Genomic DNA, 22,443 nt, shown 5'->3' on the forward strand with positions numbered 1-22,443 from the left:
TGTTTTGTGTTTATGAATGCTGTCATGACGGTATATGTCACGGTAAAGCAAACATGTATTTGGTGCTTTAAGTTGTGAAAATTAATATTCATATTTCTGTAACCATGGTTAAGTCACGTACCAGGGGTGATATCAATGACATCTAATCTTATAGCCAATCTGTGTGTCAATATGAGAGTTAGGTATTAGCTGGATGATATTGAACGCCACCCAGGGTGGTAAAGCTACACATCTAGCATGTTCTAGGTGTTGTGTACCTTGTGGCATGGGTTTGAATTCCATGTACTTCTGCTGGGACTAGGAGTGGTGGGGTAGTCTAGTGGTTAAAGCATTTGCTCCTGGTTCAGTTCCCCACATGTGTGCAATATCCATTTCTGGGGTCACTCTCCATGGTATTGCTTGAATATTGTTAAAAGTGGTCTAAAGCTATTCTTACTCACTCCTTTTGGTATGAATGTTGAATTACGAGCGTACATGTACTTCCATTGGGAATATGGTAAAAGAGGTACATGACTTGCATGTTGGTGAAAAGTTTATTTTACAGTTAAACTGTGTGAAAGATTTATTAGAAAATTCCAAGCTAATTAAGGCATTGTATTTTTCAACAAGACCCGAAGATTGCTTCTTATGGCAGTCAAAAAAGATTGATAATTTCAGTAATAGGAAGTAAGACCAATACAGCGGACACCTCTGCGAGTTGAACAGAATTCTTTTCAAATTGTCTCCCATACGCCTAATCTGTGAAGTGTTTCCAACATTTATAGCTTACAAATCCGGGAATAAATGTGTGTAAACCTGTAATTCTCAACGTGTAAATATCAAAATATCAAGATTAAAATGTTGCTTTCTTGTATGTCAATGTGTGTTGGATGTCATCTGAGTTACATCGGCTTTGATCACGATCCATCCACTTCTATACATTTTCACCACAGCGGCGTCCAGGTTAGATTTGGTCCTGTGACATTGTGTTTTCCAAGGAAGGTGACTGGTGGATCTGGTGAACAGACTTGATTATGGGTGGATGATACCGTATCGTGTATCGTTGTTCAGTATATCAATCCCAGTCGTTTTGAACGATGCTCATGATGTTGATCACTCGCTTCTCCGGCCCAAACTCCATTATTTGCAGACCGCCGTCATATAGCTGGAATATTGCAGAGTGCAGGATAGAACTTAACTCACACGCATTATATACGAAAGCGCTGTCAAAAGCTACGATATTATGTACGGGTTACCTTAAAAACAAACAGACAAAAAGTTTTGACATTTTACATATCAGTGAAGTCATCCTGACCGTGAGTGAGTCACCATCAAGGGTGCAGCGATTACTTTCTGAATTTTGAAAACAGTGTCGTTGTGTACACACTTTTGAACTTTCATTACCTAGCGACCGTCGTATCAGCACCTGTCGCATTGACACTCTATGGAAGTCGTAAACTCAGGATTACCGGGGATTCCACTAATCGAATAATCGATATTCCTATCTTAATCTGACACTCAATTGCGGGGAATCTCGTAGTCGCACATTAACTTGACAGAGGCCATCTTCGATACGTGATGAAAAATATATTTGTGTCTAAATACTGATGTTTTATAGGTGTACTCATGTCTTGCAACGTCATTGCACTGACCTACTGAATATTATAAGAGTGAGTGAGCGAGCGAGTTTGGTTTTACGCCGCTTTTAGCAATATTCCCGCTATACCACCCAGGGAGACAGACACTAGAAATGGGCTTCACTGATTTTAATCACGTAGGGAATCGAACCCGGGTCTTTTTTGTGACGAACAAACGCTTTAACCATTTTAACGCCTAGTACGGGGTTGTCTCCCGTAGCTGCACCGGGATCCGATGATCAAGGTTTAAAATACGTATATGACGTATACGTATCGACCGCGTCGATGCGTCATATACAGCCAGCCATTCACTCGAAATTCATTACCGGAAATGCTGAACAACATTCAGCAATGTAGCAACGAAGGCATTCCTGTTGTGAAGGATGCTTTGTGAAGAGTTGTGTCTCTTTCATGCGTCAGGATCCTGTGAATCGAATTTCAGACTCTTCATGTACTTTTCTTTTTTCGTCAGCGCGTGCCCCTGAGTTTCATGAAGGTGCGCCATGTAGGGCATTCCACCAACATGAAGCTGATCGATATTCTGTGAGTGAGACTGAAATAGTGTTACAAAATTCAGGTAAAGGAATATATGGATATGTTATCCATAGCTAATAACATTTTGTTGGACGTACTCAGTTTGGTGATTACCCTGCTGTGCAAATTGCTGGAATTATTAGGGGCTACGAAGGAAACTGAATACCAAACACATTTCCTTTTATATTTCCCCTAATTTCAAATGTCGCAGGGATTTTGTTTTGAAAGAACTCCGTGAATGAAAACACCAAGTTAGAATTACCTGCGAACCGTCTCTGCTGTCGTAGAAGGGACTTAATGGATCGGCGATTTTGTTCATTGGCTGTTCATACACAGGCGGCGTGGATCTTTGTTCACAATATCGATCACTGGCCTGTCTGGATCAATCTCCATTAATTACAGCCCGTCGTCGTACAACCTCAATATTGCTGAGTTCAAAGGACAGTGCCCGAAATGATCGGGGCTAGTATTCGTTTTCAGCAACCCATGCTTGTCGTAAGACGCGTCCATCGGAATCGGGTGGTCAGCCTCGCTTGCTCGGTTGACACGAGTCATTGTAACCAAATCGCGTAGATCGATGATCATGCTGTTGATCACTGGGTTGTCTGGTCCAAGCTAGATTATTTACAGATGGCGCGATATAGCTGAAATAAGTCCGAGTACGGCGTTAAACAACAAACAATAAAAATTATGTAAAGTCGAAAGACAAATGTCACAGAGTGGTTTGTGGTCAAGCGCTTTGAACCCAGATCACAGATCAGTTGAAGTTAAACGACGTAGTGCGCGGAGAGTCCTTGGGTTGGGGACAGCTTGACTCCTAAGAGATTCTATGACTTCTGTTCTGTCTCATAACGAATCACATGTAGTACGTATGGACTCGCCCAAGCTTAGTCAGTTTGTTCAAAGTTGCCTCTGTTCACCCAGCAGTGAGTGGATACCCGGTGGGACAAGTCATACGACTGTTAACCTTCTTGCGCCAAACAGTCAGTATGGGCTATCCCGGGCAAAAAGCGTAGAAACAGGCGCTTTGTAAAGAGCAGTCATTATTAACAAGAGCTATTAACATAAATTCTACTTATGTCATGGTAACCTACATTTAGTCATATGACATTTATACGAAACCTTTAGTGCATGTGCACTTAATGCTATCTAAAGCCAGTATACGATTAGATAAAAAAAGAACACCAGACAGACTAGAGTTACCTTTCTGTCGTATCGATAACAATATGACGTAAGCATGCACAGTCACAAATCCTGAAGTAATCGAACTACGGAGAGCAGAGCCTACTAGGTTAATGATATGGGAAAGACTAGTCATTTACATAAAACATGTTCCCATTTTTGGACGCGTGCTGAGGGGACTATAAGTCACGTTGAATACCCCATACCTCAAGGGTTAAGTGCTGGTTGAATGTACATTTATATGAGCTGAATACAACATATAGTCAATACATTGTACGTCGGTTGTTCCGCCAACTTTCTAAAAGAGCGCCGTCTCTATGCTGTAGATCGACAGTGTATGGGACCAAGATTGTGTACCGCACATACTGTAATTACCACAACACGAGCAGTCAACTTGTGAGTGTGAAGTGTACGTATTGTTTGCTATAACCTGTTGGTTAAAGCGTTCGCTCGTCACGCCGAAGACCCGGGTTCAATTTATCATAAGGGTACAATGTCTAAAGAGAATTTTTGGTGTCCCCAGCCTTGATAGTGTTGGAAGAGATCAGGGTTAGAATTGATCTTCAGTAATCAATGTTTGTCGTAAGAGGCGACTAACGGGATCGTGTGGTCACGCTTCCAGACTTTGTTGACAAATGTCATCGTATCTCAAGTGCGTTCGGCGATGCTCATGATATTGATCACTTGATTTTCCGGTCTAAACTGGATTATTTACAGACGCGTTATGGCGTTAGGCAGGAAACAAACAAACAAAAAACAAAACAAAAGCAAAACAAATAAAACGTGTGGAAGAGACACAATTGCAATAGAACAATTATCCGGACTGTGCACCCCTCAAAAACATTAGCTACCATTTAGTACTTTCCTAGGAGGAAAATCGAGAAAGATGCCATGACGCAATACGAAATGTGTCAGGTTATTCGAGTGAGTGAGTGTGGTTTCTCGCTGCTCTATACAATTCCAATAATATCATTGCAGGGGATATCAGAAAATGACTTCACACGTTGTAACCCAGTGGGAAATAGAACCTCGTGGTTCGGCGTGACGAGCGAACATGAGACTCGATCAGTAACAGATAATAAATGCGTTACAGAGATAATATTGCAGTCTGTGTAAAATGTCATATATCTGGATTAAGAATAATCTGTCAGCACCAGGCTGTTTGACCGAAAAATGAGTTCCCGCTCTCGGCAAAGTATGGCAATACAAACTTTTGTTATTTCGGTCCTTACAAACAGCTAAGATTGCTATACAACGTGTATACAACTGTGTAAATCATGATCAATAGATCAATCGATCCTAACTTTTTGCACTAGGTTTTATGGTAGTCCCAATGTGAATGTGTGAGAGAATCGGTTGTCCAAACGTCTCTGTTACCATTCATCGCTGCCGGACTATTGAAATTTCTTTGGGACCTACAAATCGACTTTTCCCTCCTTCATTGTTGCATGAATGACTTCGCCCCCTTGCACCTAGACCCCCTCCCCCTCCTTGAATGTTGTACAAATGTCACGACCCTCCCGTGTAACCAGAGTGACTCCCCCTCCTTGAATGTTGTACAAATGTCACGACCCTCCCGTGTAACCAGAGTGACTCCCCCTCATTGAATGTTGTACAAATATCACGACCCCCGTGTAACCAGAGTGACTCCTCCTCCTTGAATGTTGTACAAATGTCACGACCCTCCCGTGTAATCAGAGTGACTCCCCCTCCTTGAATGTTGTATAAATGTCACGACCCTCCCGTGTAACCAGAGTGACTCCTCCTCCTTGAATGTTGTACAAATATCACGACCCTCCCGTGTAATCAGAGTGACTCCCCCTCATTGAATGTTGTACAAATGTTACGACCGCCGTGTAACCAGAGTGACTCCTCCTCCTTGAATGTTGTACAAATATCACGACCCTCCCGTGTAATCAGAGTGACTCCCCCTCCTTGAATGTTGTACAAATATCACGACCCCCGTGTAACCAGCGTTACTCCTCCTCATTGAATGTTGTACAAATATCACGACCCTCCCGTGTAATCAGAGTGACCCTATAGGTACTGTTGTGATGACATCATTCGTTTTATCCCGATGGAAAAAGTAATTTGTTTTTATGACGATCCTCTTGGAACACTGAGACAATTTGTAAAGTTACCAATTGAGCTATATGTTGTCAGAATTGATATATTCTAAAGAGATCCGAATACTCCCGATACAAGTTAGTCAGTTCTACTGCTGAGTCAAAGGACAAATGAATTTTCCTCATCAGTCCCACTGTCATTTTGATCATTATTCTTCAAAGAAAAATATATTTATACAAAGTGCCCTGTGCGTTTTGTCAACGGTATCAAATTTAAAGTTCGGACAGACCATTTCAAAGCGGTTGGGATTTCCAATCTGGAGCTCCTTTCACGAAGCATCTTTTACGAAGGTTTACCTTATCTCCCATTCTTTCACTTGCGGTCACCATAGTGCTTTGTGAAAGGAGGCCCAGGTCACTGAAAAGCATTTGGTTTACTTTATACAAGATCGCTGGATGGTTGTTTAATGTCACACTCTGCAATATTCCAGGTATATGGCGGCGGTCTGTAAATATTCGAGTCCAGACCAGACAATGAGCAAGGACGTAAGGGTACAGTTGTCCATGTTGACAAATATTATCAAGGCAGTAATTTCCGCATCAGCTATATAAACAAGTATTTGTTAAACCATTCCATTTACCCCCCACGAAGCCCTGTGTTGGACCACAAAGGACGGGCCTGATCGCATCACAGAGGGCAGCGTGCACGACTCCTCTGTCCACGTGGTCAATAGAATGACGAAGGGGTGGATAAAAGGCACGGTAGGTAGGGATAAAAGCACGGGGGGTAGGAATACGGGAATGTGTCGTGGTAACCCTGGAAGGTGTAATGCATACAGGTCACCAGTGTAATCTTCGCGATCTAATACCCTCATAATTGAATATGACGCGTGGGTTCCGCTATTCAAAGAGGGGTGATTCTGTGAGCAATCTTCTTGTGATAAATGTAAATAATTGTCAGTAATGCGATATTCTTTGTGTGTCGTGGCGTGTGCTAATGGAAGTCGCCAGGTTGTTGCAGTCCGTGGGACCATACACGTGCAAATCACGTGATAAACACTGTACATGTAACAACTCAACATGCTCTCAAATTGCACTGTATAACTGAACCGAGCCATTGTTGGCATTCCAGTAACCTGATCCAGTTATTTGCCCCTTTAAGTCAATACCTATGTTTTTTTTCATCAGCTAGATTTCTTGGAAAACTGAAAGGAACAGATTTGGGTTAAATACACAGTGTTCTAGAGTTCGAAGAAATCACCATGTTCATGATGGACACTGAAGTTTAAAACATGACATATAAAATATTACTTTTTGTTAACCAACGTTGAAGTGGAAACGGTCAAAGTCAATGTTTGCCCTTAACCCTGAAAAACCACCGGTCCGAAGGACCCAGAACTAGAGGAATGTGTAGGCCGTATATTTTAATATGGAAATAATACTCTAAGCTATTGGGATGAAACATGATGTCGGTCAAAAAGATAAGACAAGACGGGGATCCGTGTGTTTTTCAGCCCGCTTCAGGCCTAGGGAACAACGTAATTTTCGAACTGTAGTCAAAGTGAACTCGAATACGAAACAGAAAACCGGTATAGTACCGAAAAGGATATTATTATAACTATTTTCACCTATATTAATGATAAAGGATCGTTTCCATTTACTGAGTGACAACTCATTCGTAAATACATTGCCAAATGAATACGAAATTTGAAGATGTAGATCATATGAACATTCATAATAACACTGGGTGGTACCATTGCTGCGCAAAACAATATCCATGTATTCATTCCATTTGTGAACGAATGCTCATTGATTTCCGCGACAGTATTAAATACTTGTCTATGATACTGCCAGAGCCGTACAATGGATAATGATTTGGGCATATTCTAATAATTGTGGGATGTTATTCACATATTGACTGAGAACCGTTAACGACGTGATAAGCGAACACTTTAACTAGTGACCTAACCGACTGCCCCTCCAGTCGAAACGTATAGAAGATTAAGTACACGTCTTGGGTTCAATTAGTAACGTATAAAGGCTTCTGTCTGGCCATGAATGAAATTTTACTACAATGGCGTTTCATTTGATGTTTTCAACTTGGGGTTTTCCGACGGGCCCCAAGAGATCAAAGGCCGAAGACTGCAACAGTAAATCCGTCTCACGTGAAGAGGTCCTAAGAGGCATTGCTCTACCTCTCATACTTGGCACGAAACATTGTCAGAAATGGTCACTGACATAGACATTGACATCATATCCTGTTTTTGATTTGAGTAAACACATTTGACAAAGAATCATGCTTCTCACGTCAAAGATTTTATGGGAAGGGTTCGCCACCAATCAGGAAGCACTAACCCCCGGGGGGTATGACGCTCACATTGGGAAAATACTTCAGATGTCATTTGCCTGCAATATATAGGTATGGTATATATGATTAAAGTGGCACTTAATCCAATACAATGGATATAATTCAGCTAAACGTCAAGAGCAAATGGTTTGTCAGATATTTGGGCTGTTGTGTCTGGAATGAACTAAATGTACTCGGTTAATTGCAACGTTTAAACATTTATAAGTATTTACAGACTGAGGAATGTTCTGAATGTATAATGTTATGTCCTTATGCTGACATACCAGGATATAAATGAATAATATAACTGACCTATTGAATTGCTCTCTACCTTCACTGAATTTGAAATTTTTCATTTATTTATTTATAATGGTTAAATCCCAAACACAAACACACACCTATTTATAATCCTTTATTTTTGTGGGACCCGTGAAGGTCTACCCGGGGTAGAATAGGCCTTCTGCAACCCATGCTTGCCATAAAAGACGAATATGCTTGTCGTAAGAGGCGACTAACGGGATCGGGTGGTCAGGCTCGCTGACTTGGTTGACATATGTCATCGGTTCCCAATTGTGCAGATCGATGCTCATGTTGTTGATCACTGGATTGTCTGGTCCAGACTCGATTATTTACAGACCGCCGCCATATAGCTGGACTATTGCGGAGTGCGGCGTAAAACTACACTCACTCACTCACTCATATTTTTGTGGACAATTTTGGGTTGTTGTTTGCTAGCTGAATGTGTTTATTGTCTAAATGCGGAAGGCGATGGGGTAGCCTAGTAGCTAAGCGTTCTCTGGTCAAGCCGAAGAACCGGTTCGATTCCTCACGTGGATGCAATGTGTGAAGGCGATATCTGGTGTCCGACAACGTGATATTTCCTGGAATTTTGGTAAAAAAGGCGTAAAACTAAACTCACACACTCAATTCATGTCGTATCGTTTAGCAACATGCGTGTGATCAGCTGTTCTGTGTGATGTTAATATCAACTATACACTGTTCACCGCCCATTGTTTCCATGTGACGTTCGTGACATTAGCTTGTACATTTCATCCTACATCAGATCCCCCACTGTTATCATTGTGTGTCATCATGATCACAGACAGCCTGGTTTCTTATCTTCTACATCCTCCCCCGCACGTCTGATCGGAGATCGATACTTCTGATTGATCTCTGGGGTTACTGATTAGTGAGGACCGGAGATGATAGATGTACCGACGCGCTGCTGGGCGTGTAATTATTATTATCGATTATGACATTTATTATTATTATCGTGTTTGATTTCTTATTAGCTATTGTTCAAAACATATTCTTCCGGGACAGTCCACCATTGTTCTATCGTCAAAACAAATCTTGATTCGACGTTGGGAAATCGATAACGTCAAATCAATGGTCCTGCTTGCTCGAAGCAAAGTTCACGAAAAGAAACACGAGAATGGTTCATTTTTCTTGCGATAAAATATATACTGAGAAAACAAATAAGGGAACACCACTTCATCGCTCTGTTAATATATTTTCATATATTTACCAACAACGCAGGACAAAGCGTACGAAGAACTCATAAGTGATCATGAACGACCCGTGATGATCCGGGCTCTCTGATTTGGTTGACACCCGTCATCGTATTTCAGTTACGTACATCGATACTCATCCTGTTGATCACTGGATTGTCTCGTCCAGACTGGAATATTTACAAGCCGCCAAGATATATTTGGAATATTCCTGAGTGTTGCGTGAAACTAAACTCACTCACTGGGCGTGACGGGCAGAATAGTAATGAGAACAATAGGAATGGTTTATATGAAAATGGTTACGACACCAGGTGTTCACCAAGGAGTAAACGTGCCTTGTGAAATAGCCCCATAATAACACCACGATAGTCACCACAGGTCACCGTTCCTGTAAACAGCGTTACCTTGGATCCAGTCGTTACCGTGCAAATTCATCATAATCGATTATCAAGCATATTGATCTCCAGTCTATTATTTGTCATACATTAATGACAAGTTGTAATGATTGATAATAAAGATTATAACCTCCTTAGTTGTAAATAAACGAACTGGCCATATTGTCCCATCACATACCTCAGGCTCGAGTTGTTTGGGTTATCTCAGAAATTGACAATGTCATGATCATCAACAGAACCAACCACCTACTGTTTCCTCAAGCCATGTAAACATGTCAATCAAACCAGCAGAGATGTATATCACAGCTTGCACAGATATGCGGATCACGAATGACCTACATAAACGTGGAGGTTAATGACCGAAGCCATGCGTTGGCTGCTTGAGTTACATTGCCCCTACCCATTAACAATTAACCCTGAGCTAGTATTTCACCTGACGTAGATTTCACGTAACAATAATGCCGATTTAGCCCTAGACCAGGTATAACGGTTATACCACGGCACGAAAGAGTGATTCGCTGTGGTACCAGTTGTTAATTAGTGTGGGAGTTAGTGAGTGAGTGAGTTTAGCTTTACGCCGCTTTTAGCAATTTTCCACGGCGGAGGACCATTCGTTACTACTCGTGTCATTTCGGCAAGCTGGAAGGCGTTACGGAAAGAGGCGAGTAGTTACGAATGGGCGGAGGTCACCAGAAATGGGCTTCACACATTGTATCCATATAGGGAATCGATCACGAGTCTTTGGTGTGATGAGCGAACGCTTTAACCATTAGGCTAACCCAGAGCCCAGTGGGAAAGAAAGCAATGGGATTTAACGGACACAAATGGATCGGGGTGCCAATAATGTGAAACACTTTGAGTAAAGTGTATCTACTGAAATATAGCATTTCAGCTCTCGGCCATTGAACATCTGGGTTGGATTTGGTCTCCATACTTGTCGTAAGTGGCGACGAACGGGATCGTTCACCGATTTGTTTAACACATGTCATCGTGTTCCTATTACGTAGATCGATGTTCATGCTGTTGATCACTGGATTGTCTACCCTCCGATTATTTACAGACTGTTGCCATATTGGCAAGTGTGCCGTCAAACAAACAAACAAACAAACAAACATTCCAGGTTTGTGACGACGTATGATCTTTGTGTGAGAGGAAATCTGATGCAGATTTATCCAATTCTTGAAACCAATAGTGAATGCTGCTGAAAGAACCTGAGAGACATTCAGTGGGAACATGGATTCGAACCCAATAATCATAAACTTATGGCATGCTCAAGAGACCCAATCGTTAAAAGAAGGAATTTGAAAGACTGTATACAACTGACGTTTTAGACAAGACACCGTTGGCAGTATTCACGCCTAATAGTTTTCTAGTTGCATGTGGGCTATCGCGAGTGTCAGATTAGCTTTGATCCCCTCCATGGCGATACCAACAAGGACAGGTCTCTTGGAAACAAAGGATCGTGACAAAACTAGAATAGTGTACTGCAACATTCACTCTTTAATCCTTTTATTTTTCAGACCACGTACACTGAATTTTAATTTTTTAACACATTCCTAAACATGAACCTGTTATCTTATGTCAATGAAGTGAAGTAACCCACCTAACTCACTTCGCATTACACGTACCGGTGTGCTGCTTGCTGGTGTATCACAGTTAGTGCTGGGTGATGTTGCACATCTGCTTCACAAACAACAACAACAACAGCAGCAGCAACAACAAGAACAAGAACAATAACAACAACAAACAACAACCTGTTAAGTTGCATTTAGAGGCTGGTTCGAGGATCACGTTTTATTGATATACGACTTCTTTATTGTAATCAATGCAACGTTTCAGCGTGATCCTTATATCGTTACAAAGCTTTTGCTAATGGTGTTAGATCTACACAGATCTACGCATCTTCTGTTGCTCCTATTCAACAATTAACCCCAAATTAGGAACCGACGAAAGGAGGATCGAATTATTACATCTCGACACTTGATCGACCAAAGTATCCTATCAACATAAATTCTTGCTCATGCTTTCTGTCACTAGTTTCGCCTTTCTTCAGATTGCATGAACTGTAGGTGGCGTTAAATAATATGCCTCACTCATTCATTCACAATTTCAGTAGAACATAGCTCTATAACAAGGTGACCATAAGGGACGCATTATTTTTATCGATATTCAGTAAATACCCGTGTGGGATTGAAAACACAGTGTAAAGCTCAGGTTTAACTTCAGTACAAAATCTATGACCACACATATTGATCTCTGGAATAGTTCGGTTTACACCTGTGTATACCGTCCGTGCGCTCGTCATGTCGCCGTGCAAAAGATATATGTTAGGAGAATTATCTGCTGGCTACAACTAATTGATTTCCTTGTGCCAGGCTACACAAAACTTTGAATCGACAGTCATCGGAAATTTAATGTCAGCTAATGGCAGGTGATAATGAAGGGATGATGTTCATGCTGTATTTCCAAATAAATAACAATTTGGAAGGCTCAAATCTGTAACAATAGCTGTAAAAGGAAGATCATTTATTAGGTGTAGGGGTAACGTAGTGTTAAAGTGTTTCTTTGTCATGCCGAAGGTCCGGGTTCGATTCCCCACATGAATACAACGTGTGAAGCCCATTTCTGGTGTCCAGATGTTACTGGAATATTGCTAACTGAACCCACTCACCTACTATTTGCCATGGGATACATACCCTTAAAAAGACAAAACACCACCCCTGATTTTTGTCGAACGGGATCGGGTGATTAGATTCTCTGACTTGGTTCCCACATGTCATTGTGTCCCAACAGGGTAGTTCGATGCTCATGCAGTTGATCACTAGATTGCCTGGCACAGACTCGATTATTTATAACCCGCTCTCATATAGCTGAAACATTGCGGAGTGGGACGTAAACGACAAACGACTTCGGGTTTCCCGCCAACATTAAACAGACACATTGTGCTTAATCTCAAATGCTGATCAAAGCGCTTCAGACCCCAACATAAAGCTGTCACAGAACCAACCCATTCGAATACCTAGGGATTGACTACCGCTGCCGTTCAAACGAAATGACCATCGTATGTATATGTCAGGAGGTAAATATTTGACCTTGTGAGGTCTGTACTCGTTAAAAGGGTTAGTCAACTCGCCTTTGACAAGAGGTCAGTGGACAAATCATTTTATGATTCTGCAAGATTCAAAACTAGGTTCTTTCTGACGTCACTGAGTTCAGTCACAGGGGACTCTAAAACCAGTGGCACAGAAAATCACACAAATCATAGTCCGATACTTGTCGACCGCAGAGAGAGCGTCTTTACAGAGGCATCACAATTGTGAATAGCGTGTAACAGCACTGTATGTCGAGGTTTCCGGGGGTGCTCGATTTCATTGCGATATTGACACCTAATCAATAGCTTGGAAGGAACCACGCGAGAAATTAATGACCACTTAGTGTATTGCTTGATTGATTCACGTGATCAGTGTTACCAGAAAACACAAGTGTGTCAGCACCTGTTTGGTGTTCAGTACCATGTTATATACTTATCCTAACAAATTAATAGTGATAATAAAAAATATATTGATGGCATGAATAGTTGCTTCTGCTACCGTCCTCTCCTGTGACTTTGACTCAGAGGTGAGTCCATGGTTCGACCCTAAACAGCCCCAGGACGCCATTGAAAATGATGCTTTTTAGCTTCTTTGGAACAGACCTATATAGGGACCAATTCCAGCCATCAAACCTGATCGTGTCCTTTTTGATAAAGCCATTGCAATTATTTATGTCATTGAATTTTCTGTCCATTTTGACAGCAACGTGATTGGCAAGATTCAGGAAAAGCATGATAGTATGCGGACCTGTTCTTTGAAACGTCTCGTCCGAATCACGAGTACACTGTCGTCAGGCTCACCGTTGTTCTCGGTGCCCTTGGTTTCGTACCTCCTGATCTCTTGGCGCAGATCAGGAGAGTGCCCGGATTCTCCACCGGAAGCACAGCCCTTCTGACAATTGGGTAATGCACAACACTGCTGCAGCGTTGGACAACCTTCATATTCTCCGGAAAGTCCTTAGTGGGATCAACTAGGCAGCGTTTCCTGGGAGAGGCTCCATTCGCTGTCTGGGCTGCGTGCACAGGGGGCAAGGGTCTGATGATGAGCCTTACCAGCCAGACTGTGCCAGGATCACCCGAACTCTCTCTGCTGCATTTTCATCATAATCTGTATAACATAACAATACTGAATGTTTATTGCGTTTTTTCCATACATGGATATTATACTCAAAGCGCAGTGAGGACTGATCAGAAGAAAGCCTGGCGGTAAAAATGGGCTTTGATGGAAGCTTTGAAGGCAGAACAGTTTTGTCCTCAGAACAGGAGGACATCAATATCAGCGGCAAAGGATGACCGGCCTCGATATCTCCTAAAACAGACCATTGGGCGTAAAAAAAGCAACAACAACAACAACAACAACAACAACAAAACCCTGAAAAAAATGAAATGATTACAAATCCGACAATGTCATGTTCTTTTGGTAGCGTGCGCCACTTACATCCTAAAATGTTATGCTTGAACTTCAGAGTTCTCGTTGGAGAACGAGGGTACCACAGTGAATCCAGATCTACCCTTTTCGTACTACGGTTCGGCTTATTATCATATTCAAGATAGCCAATATTCACACTACTTACAGAGGAAAAATGAGCAGCTTATTATGTGCAATTATTGTAAACAAACTCTCAATACCTGCTAACAAACAAGCGCTCACTGCGTGTCGATTGTCAGATGTGATAATACCAGTGAAAGAGACACATGATAACGGTAATAAGAATAATCATATAACTACCTCTTTACCTGGGTACAGATCAAAGGTGCATTGAACATTCCGCGCCTACGCCTTTCAAAGCAATAACTAAACTAGCGTAATCATATGGCTCCTTGATCCTCAGGTACCTGTGACATACAGACTCAGGTCACTGTGTTAACAAACCACAGCGATTTTTTCCAATAAAGGCATTCAATAAAAGACATAACGATGAGAGCTTGTGACGACTCAGGTAGGTGTACGATGTAAGGCTCTGAGACCCCTTGGTAAATTGGTTTAAGATATACGATACCTTAAACTGTAACAGAATACTAATTATATATTGTTCTTCTGATTCGGGTAAATATTATAGTGCTTGTTTTCAATTGAGTTCTAATGGCAAGCACACGAAATGAACGATATAACCTAGTCAGGCAGTGATTAGGGCGTGTGCTGGAGATCAGGCGCGTCGCTTTAAAAGTTTGGTTCGAATCCTAAATTGATCTCACACACCCCATTTTCCTATGCACCTATGCATACTTTTAATATTTAATATTATTATTGAAATCACAGAACTTTAATCAATTCACATTTTTAACATTTATCTATTTCCATATTTTGAGAACTATTTCATCTTTTGCCATTGATGAATACAATCAGTTGCACTAAATCTATTCACAGCAATGTAAATTATTCATAGATACAAGAATAAAAAAGGAATAAAACACCCACTAAAACACCTTTTCGAACTCAACTAATTATAAAGGCTTTGTAGCCATATCGGACAATGGGTATTCTCCTAAAACAAAGAATGAACGTATATGTAACATGAAGGAACTGCCAACGGTATGCATAGCAAGTTTACAACACCAGTAAGTGCATATTTGAGTGAGTGAGTTTTACGCCGCACTCAGCAATATTCCAGCTATATGGCGTTGGTCTGAAATAATCGAGTCTGGACCAGACAATCCAATGATCAACAGCATGAGCATCGATCTGGGAACGAAATGTCAACCAAGTAAGCGAGCCTGACCACCCGATCCCTTTAGTCGCCTCTTACGACAAGCATATAGTCGCCTTTTATGGCAAGCATGGGTTGCTGAAGCCCTATTCTACCCCGGACGTTTACGAGTCCAATAAGTGTATAAACACTGTGACGTATTTCCAACTGCAGGGATTAGGGTATTGATAATGGAACTTGATACATGCATAAAGGTAGTGGCCGTCACGTTAGACTACCTCCGGGGACATAAGCACTCGTGGTGTTCGTGAAGTTCACTGGCTGAACATGCTACCAGCTGACGATCACGTATGCCTGGATCATGACCACCTCGTGGTTTACCGTTGCGTGAGATTATCTGAATCTTTGCACGACACATCGTAATCTGGACACCACAGTTTCTAGAAAATGGAAACCATACATTTGAAAAGGACACCTTACAGAATATATTCAGGAATGACTTCCACCTCTTACTTATTCTTCAAATTTGGTATGGAATATGCTAGAAAACATTCCTCCTGTTACTACATATTCTGATTTGGACAGGGTTAGGGCATATTTAGGAATAGTTTACACTTGTTCTTCTCTATCAAAGAACAACCTACTCCTCCTAAAAGTACAAAATGAATCTGAAATACAGGCTTTCATTTTGTGTACACCATCGCAGCAAGTGTTAATTCGGAGGTTTGGACCATATTCATGCATTATCGATGTAGTGAAGTGTGCACAAATATAATTATCAGTGATTGTTCTTTATCGTGTTAATGATAAAACATCTTGAGGTCATTACTGTTGACGTGTAATCAGTGTCTCAGGAAATGAATCACACGAAACCTTTGGATTAACTAAGTACCCCCGTATAAACTATGAATATTGTTGATGTAAAGGGGCGATGGGTATCCTAATGGGAAATGCGTTAGCTTGTTACGCCGAAGACTCGGGTTCGATTCTCCACATGGGTACAATTTGTGAAATCTATTTATGGTGTCCCCCGCCGTTGTAACCGCGCAAACAAAACTAACTTACTGATACTTTGAAAGGTGGGCTTCACAACTATGGAGTTATATATATGTATACAGGTCTGATATCCATCCTTATTTCGAAAACCCGTTTTTTGTTGTTGCTTTTCTTCCTTCTTAACGAAAACCTTCTTGGCTTTCCAGTCGAAGAAGATTAGGCGTCTCTCTGCGCAGCGTTGATAGAGTCTGACTTGTATAAGATAGCGTGTAAACGAGTTTGGTACGTTATCTGATCTGTTTGCTGGAATGTAATATGGCTCATGTTGTTGACCACTTGTTTGTCTGACAATGTATTATTCACAGCACTGACAGCATTCTGATCGCAGCATATGGTGGCGTTGCAGAGGCTGTTTAATTTGTTATAGACTGCATTGATTATGGAGGTTTGGCGTGAAATATGACGTGTCTGTACCGTTCCGGTGTGCACTTAGAGGCCAAATATAGCATATGATACATTTGACCACTTGCTTAATGACATTGAGGATTCAATTTAATATCTGTGTGTCGATGGTAAACTGTGTTTAGGCAAGCAATGCTAGCTAAAGGGGAATAGAACCCGACCTGTGCATGCATGTCGCTATGTATGTGAAATGACCTTGAAGGCGACGTTCAGCTCCATTTCACGTCAACCCGCTTGGAACTAAACATCGAAAAAACGCTGTGCGTTAACTCCATTTGACTATTTTAGATGAACTGATGCTGACAGGTTATTTAAGAAGTGATTAGATGAGCTAATTGCGAAGAAACCTAACATGTAGAAGGCTTGAGCTGATATACTGAGACATAGCCATTTTGTGTGGTATTTAACTGATTATGAGTTCATAAAATCTCACGGAAGATACACGATCCCTAAATATTTACGTGTGCCAATATCACCTCCATACACAATACAGTGACACCGTACACCACTACAAGTAAAGGTATATATTGTTGGCAATTCTACTTCATCGATCAGCGGATGTTGGCTGACTTTGTAGCACCAGATCGCCATAAAGCCGTTCACGTCATGCATAGAAATGTGTAGTTATTTCACACACAACTGTCACCGGGGAAATACATTACAGGCCTTTAATAATTAACACCACAGTTAAATTACAACGCTATTGATTACTGCGTTGTTTATCGCCATAATGCCAGAGCAGTTTGCATATAGTTTTGTTAATGAAATAAGCAAACGATCTCATACTAACTTAATGTCAATGCGACTTTTTTGTAAACAGTATTGGAGAAATCTGCGTTGACGAAAGAAGAAAACAACACCAAAGCATGTCAATACAGAATGCAACACAATGTTGTGTTTGTTGACACTAGAGTGTAGGCCCTGGATCTTAAAGTCACGTTTTCACTTCACAATTAACCTCTAAACTAACATGTAGGAAACGGGAAACGTATTGCAAACAAACGTAATGACGTATTTACGAAGCAAACGCATTCATCATTACATGCGTAGTTATAATTCTTCAGAAATACACTCACAGCGCATTCTATTTGACGCGCATTGTTCAGCATGTTTAAACAAGATCGTATGTTCGTTTGGAACGTAATCACTTCACTGACGTCTAAAAGAATGTTTCCGTAATAGAATTGCAGTTATACGACATTAGTGTATGTCATTCTGTGCTAAACAGTTAACATGCTGATCAAATGCAAACTGATGATTGCATATCCCACCCACACAGAAACTGATGACATCATCAAATTGCGTGTGGAAAGAAACTGTTAATGGCTCTCTGCGTTGACAAAGGTTGCCCGTGACCCAAAACGTGAACCCCGGTTGTTGACAGTTTGAGAGAAGCTGTTGTTGCTCCGTTGAAAGAAAATATCATCATGGTCGATGTACTTCAAGTTCATGACCAGGCCGCCTGTGTTCAAGACATCTTTAAAGTGTATTGCTTTAACGCCTTGATGTGTCAGTCCATTGTTACTCACGAGAAATGTACTTACATGTTTAATAAATAAAGGCGTAGGTACTTGTTGAAAACATGTGAGCGCTCCTCGTTGTGCAGGAGATCACAGTCTGTTTTGCATGCTGCCTTAATGTCAAGAATGTCGTAGGTGATATATTATATAATTGTTCTTCACGCAAGAGTGGTTAAATGATGCAACAAATGTTTGGGATTACACTTTCTTAGTGTAGTATACTTTCCAGCACGTTTGTTTGGTTCAGTCCCATCCTGGATTCGAATCCACATCTAGTCACCAGCACACTAACCAAGCCGTCTAACTCACTCAGTCGCCGTGACTTCCTCAAAATTGAAGTCGGACAACTGGTAGTCTTACTTTGTGTGTTGGTGATTAGTTGTGGGTTCGAATCCAGGATGGGACAAAAGTACTAGTATGTGTTTTTACTAGGCTGCATGAAAAAAAAAAATGTTTCTCGGGCATATTATTTTTTGCAAAAGTGACGAGGGCGGTAGGACTTTATTTTTAATTTTTGATAGAAAAAATGTGACGAGGGAGGAACACATTTTTATTTTTCTCTCAGTCAGAAATACAGCATGGGAAGTTTAGCACGTGTTAATGAGTTGTAGATTCAGTCACACTCGTTCTTACAGACTCTCATTCTAGTGGACAAATGGATGATCGGGACGCGGCCAAGTCAAAATTATTTTATTTAAAATGGCAATAAAAAAAAAATAAAAAAATAAAAAAATACGCGTACAAATAAAAGTGACGCGTCGATGCCCGAGAAACATTTCACTGTTTTCATTTAGCCCTAGGAAAGTGTAATCCCAAATATAACGTGTTAAATTTGACCATTTCTAAAATTTCATTGCGTAATGGGTAAATGATGCTCTTCATAGATGTGAACGAAAAAGAGGGAACGATAGCTACATGATATTTCATAATGGGCAATACATCATCATAAATAGTTTTGGTATAAATATACTGAGGGCGGGGAAACTGGTTGTCCAAACACACCTCTGCCTTTTCAGAATCGGGTATTGCATTTTCTGCCTGACGACTGAGTGGACCGGAGTGTGCCCAGGTTCATGGTGAGTCACTGACACTAACGTACTCCGTCTTTCTTTTCTGGTACACCCCAGACGCCATCACCCTTTCCAATTCTGCCACACGACCATGACAGAAGTCAGCAAGCACCGCGACGGCAATGTCCTGCCGATTGTATCATCACTACGTCGTAGTTACTCATAAACACTGTCATTGTAGCGCATAGTTAAAGTCAGTGGATTGTCTGGTCCAGGCACCAGTGAAACAAATAAATACTTACTACATAGTCCCAACTGCTGACTCGACTATAGCAGCGCTTTCTTATGGATGTGCAAGGGGATTTGTCACTTCTATCCTTTCACTGATTTTGTGTGCATGCGTGTTAGACAAAGACCTTGTCTATGAATATATAGTTTGATAGTAAGAAACAAAATAAATTGACCCATTCTAATTGAAAAGGAGATCCCAGAGATTGTGAACCTGAGGAAATCTGTACTTGCTTCATTTAAGGCTTTAGCACTGCATAGAAGGCTTGGCAGCAGCAAAATGCGTGTATGCGACTACATGCGTGTATGCGTGTATGCGTGCATGAATTCATACTGACCTGTGCTTGGGATAACCTGAAGACATCAACCTTAACTCTCTACGACCTTCCTCATGAAAGAACTTCACACGTCCACATGGCGATATCCTAATTTACTTTCACCATGAAAAACATAACAAACCAGTTTTCTGTAACTTCAATATTTATTCTGTTGTAACAACGTTCATTCCAAACAACATTCCAAACAAAATATTGGCATCAAGATAATACACAGGCGATCACATGAATGTTGTACATTACAGTCAATGTGAGGGTTATTTGGGAACAAGAAAGACTGGCACTTCCCAAAGGAATTGTTTTCAGTTTCATTAACATCATAATTAAAATAACTGAAAATTGAAATTCAATCCACAAATTCCAGATACGAAAGAAATGTATCAGTCTTTCCTGCTAAAGGTAACAAAGTCTTATAGGCAATAAATTTAGAAAATAAATATTTAAATACGACCCAGCTGATATGGAAACGCGCACTGAAGGAGCTCGTGGTAAAAAGTATATTTGCGCGTGGACTAGCTATCTGTATATATGAAACAAATAAATAACGTCATACTTCCGTGAAAAGTATTTGGAGACAACAAAGGGAACTGACAACACAGATGAAGGGCCATGACCAGCTTGCGAAAACCAAATATACAGTGTGCATATATGTTGAAATGAATGGACACAGGTTCAGAGATGTCGTGGTTTAGAAATGAAATTATACATAATTTCGCAACGCAATTCGAGAGAAACAAAATATCAAAGGGAAAACAATTCTTCATGAACGACTTTTCAGGATAAGCAAGCTTTCCATAGACACAAATTTGGTGAAATTAAAATTTAGGGACAAAGATTACTTTTACAGAACCAACATCAGTAAAACTGAAAAATATTTCTTAAAGGGATTGAGTCAACCTTATTACTGTAACACTAAATAACAGTGTTACGTTTCTTATTACAGTATCGATAAATAGCGTTACTAGCAATGGCTACTGTCCCTCTAACTATTGCTTCTAACATATGAAAGACAAATGGTTGAATGATACATTTGATTAAAGTCAGACTACAAAACACATACACAGTCATAATCATCATCATCATCATCATCATCATCGACAGTGACACAACCTTTCTTTTAATGTACATGCACTAATGTCCAGACATTCTTATCATACTGACGGAATAAAATAAGGGTACATGCATGATATCTCATTGTTTTACTTATGTATGCAGGATATGACATGTCTTAAATGGCATTTGTATGATGACATAGCGCGTAGTGTTGTATCAAATGGCACGGTTTAATGTCAGAATCCGGTGTCAGAGCTTGGACAACACCTATCGCCTTCAGGACAGATAGGTGTACAACCAATGCTGTTAAATGTGTTCATCAGCCTCTTTGTCATATTTATGCCAATGGAATGTTCTCTCACAATACGCCACACACATAAAACTGTCACGGGGATGCATGTCACATTTTCTACGTTCTCTACTAAATGAGTATTATAGATTTAAGGGAACGCGTATCACTAATGTTTCATCGAGCTACTTGGCATTCTAGTTGGATCAGCGATCAGACCTCTCGTTACGAGGTAACGAACGGATGTATAACACATATGCCGGTGAAATGAAACCTGGGCATAAGTATACACATGAAGAATTTCTAATTTCAAATGCTGTTCTACACTGTGAGAATTTCAGATTTCAGGTCAGATTTCTTTGAAACCTCTTCATTGTCTCTTCGGCATGTTCATAGAAAACTCCTGAATCCAACAGTTCGTACATCGAACATATCTGCACAGTGGGTTATTCATCATCATTAACAATAATTCGTGAATTAAAATCTTTGTATATTGGCAACATTCCTTAGTGACGGATTTCAGGATTAAACATGTTTCGGAATAACGAGGTTCCCCTGTTTCTGACGACCCTCTGAAGGTCGATGACTCAACACGTCAAGGATATCCCGGCCACTTTTATTATTTCTGGAGGACACTTTAATAGACAGAATGACTTGAAACTGTCAAATACCTTACCGAATCGTGCCTAGTGCAAATATTATAAAATACCAAATACTTCATGCAGCACCTTCTGCAAAAGGTCATATCGCGCTAGCTGTCGAACATTGTTTACACTCGAATAGTGGTAATGCCCCTTGTTGAAACATCAGCAGTAAATCAAACCAGTTCAAAAGAAACGGTAAGGTAGACTTGTTAGGAAACAAATATTGGTTTAAGCGATGGAAGATCAGAGCAGACGAAAGCAGGATTAAGGACGGTTTAAAACTGACATGATAGTTGATGTCAGGGCGACATTCCTGTCCTGATAACCGTCGGCTATTTTTACGACATAGAAGACAGGATTAAAGAGTTTCGATACATGTTCGTGTCTGAAGAGGTTTTTTAAGCCTGTTTCTGATAAACTGAGTCTGATTCTGTGCTTATCCTAGTCTAACGCAAT

The sequence above is a fragment of the Haliotis asinina genome, chromosome 3 (genome assembly GCF_037392515.1).
Source record: "Haliotis asinina isolate JCU_RB_2024 chromosome 3, JCU_Hal_asi_v2, whole genome shotgun sequence".
In the NCBI taxonomy this organism is placed as follows: Eukaryota; Metazoa; Mollusca; class Gastropoda; order Lepetellida; family Haliotidae; genus Haliotis; species Haliotis asinina.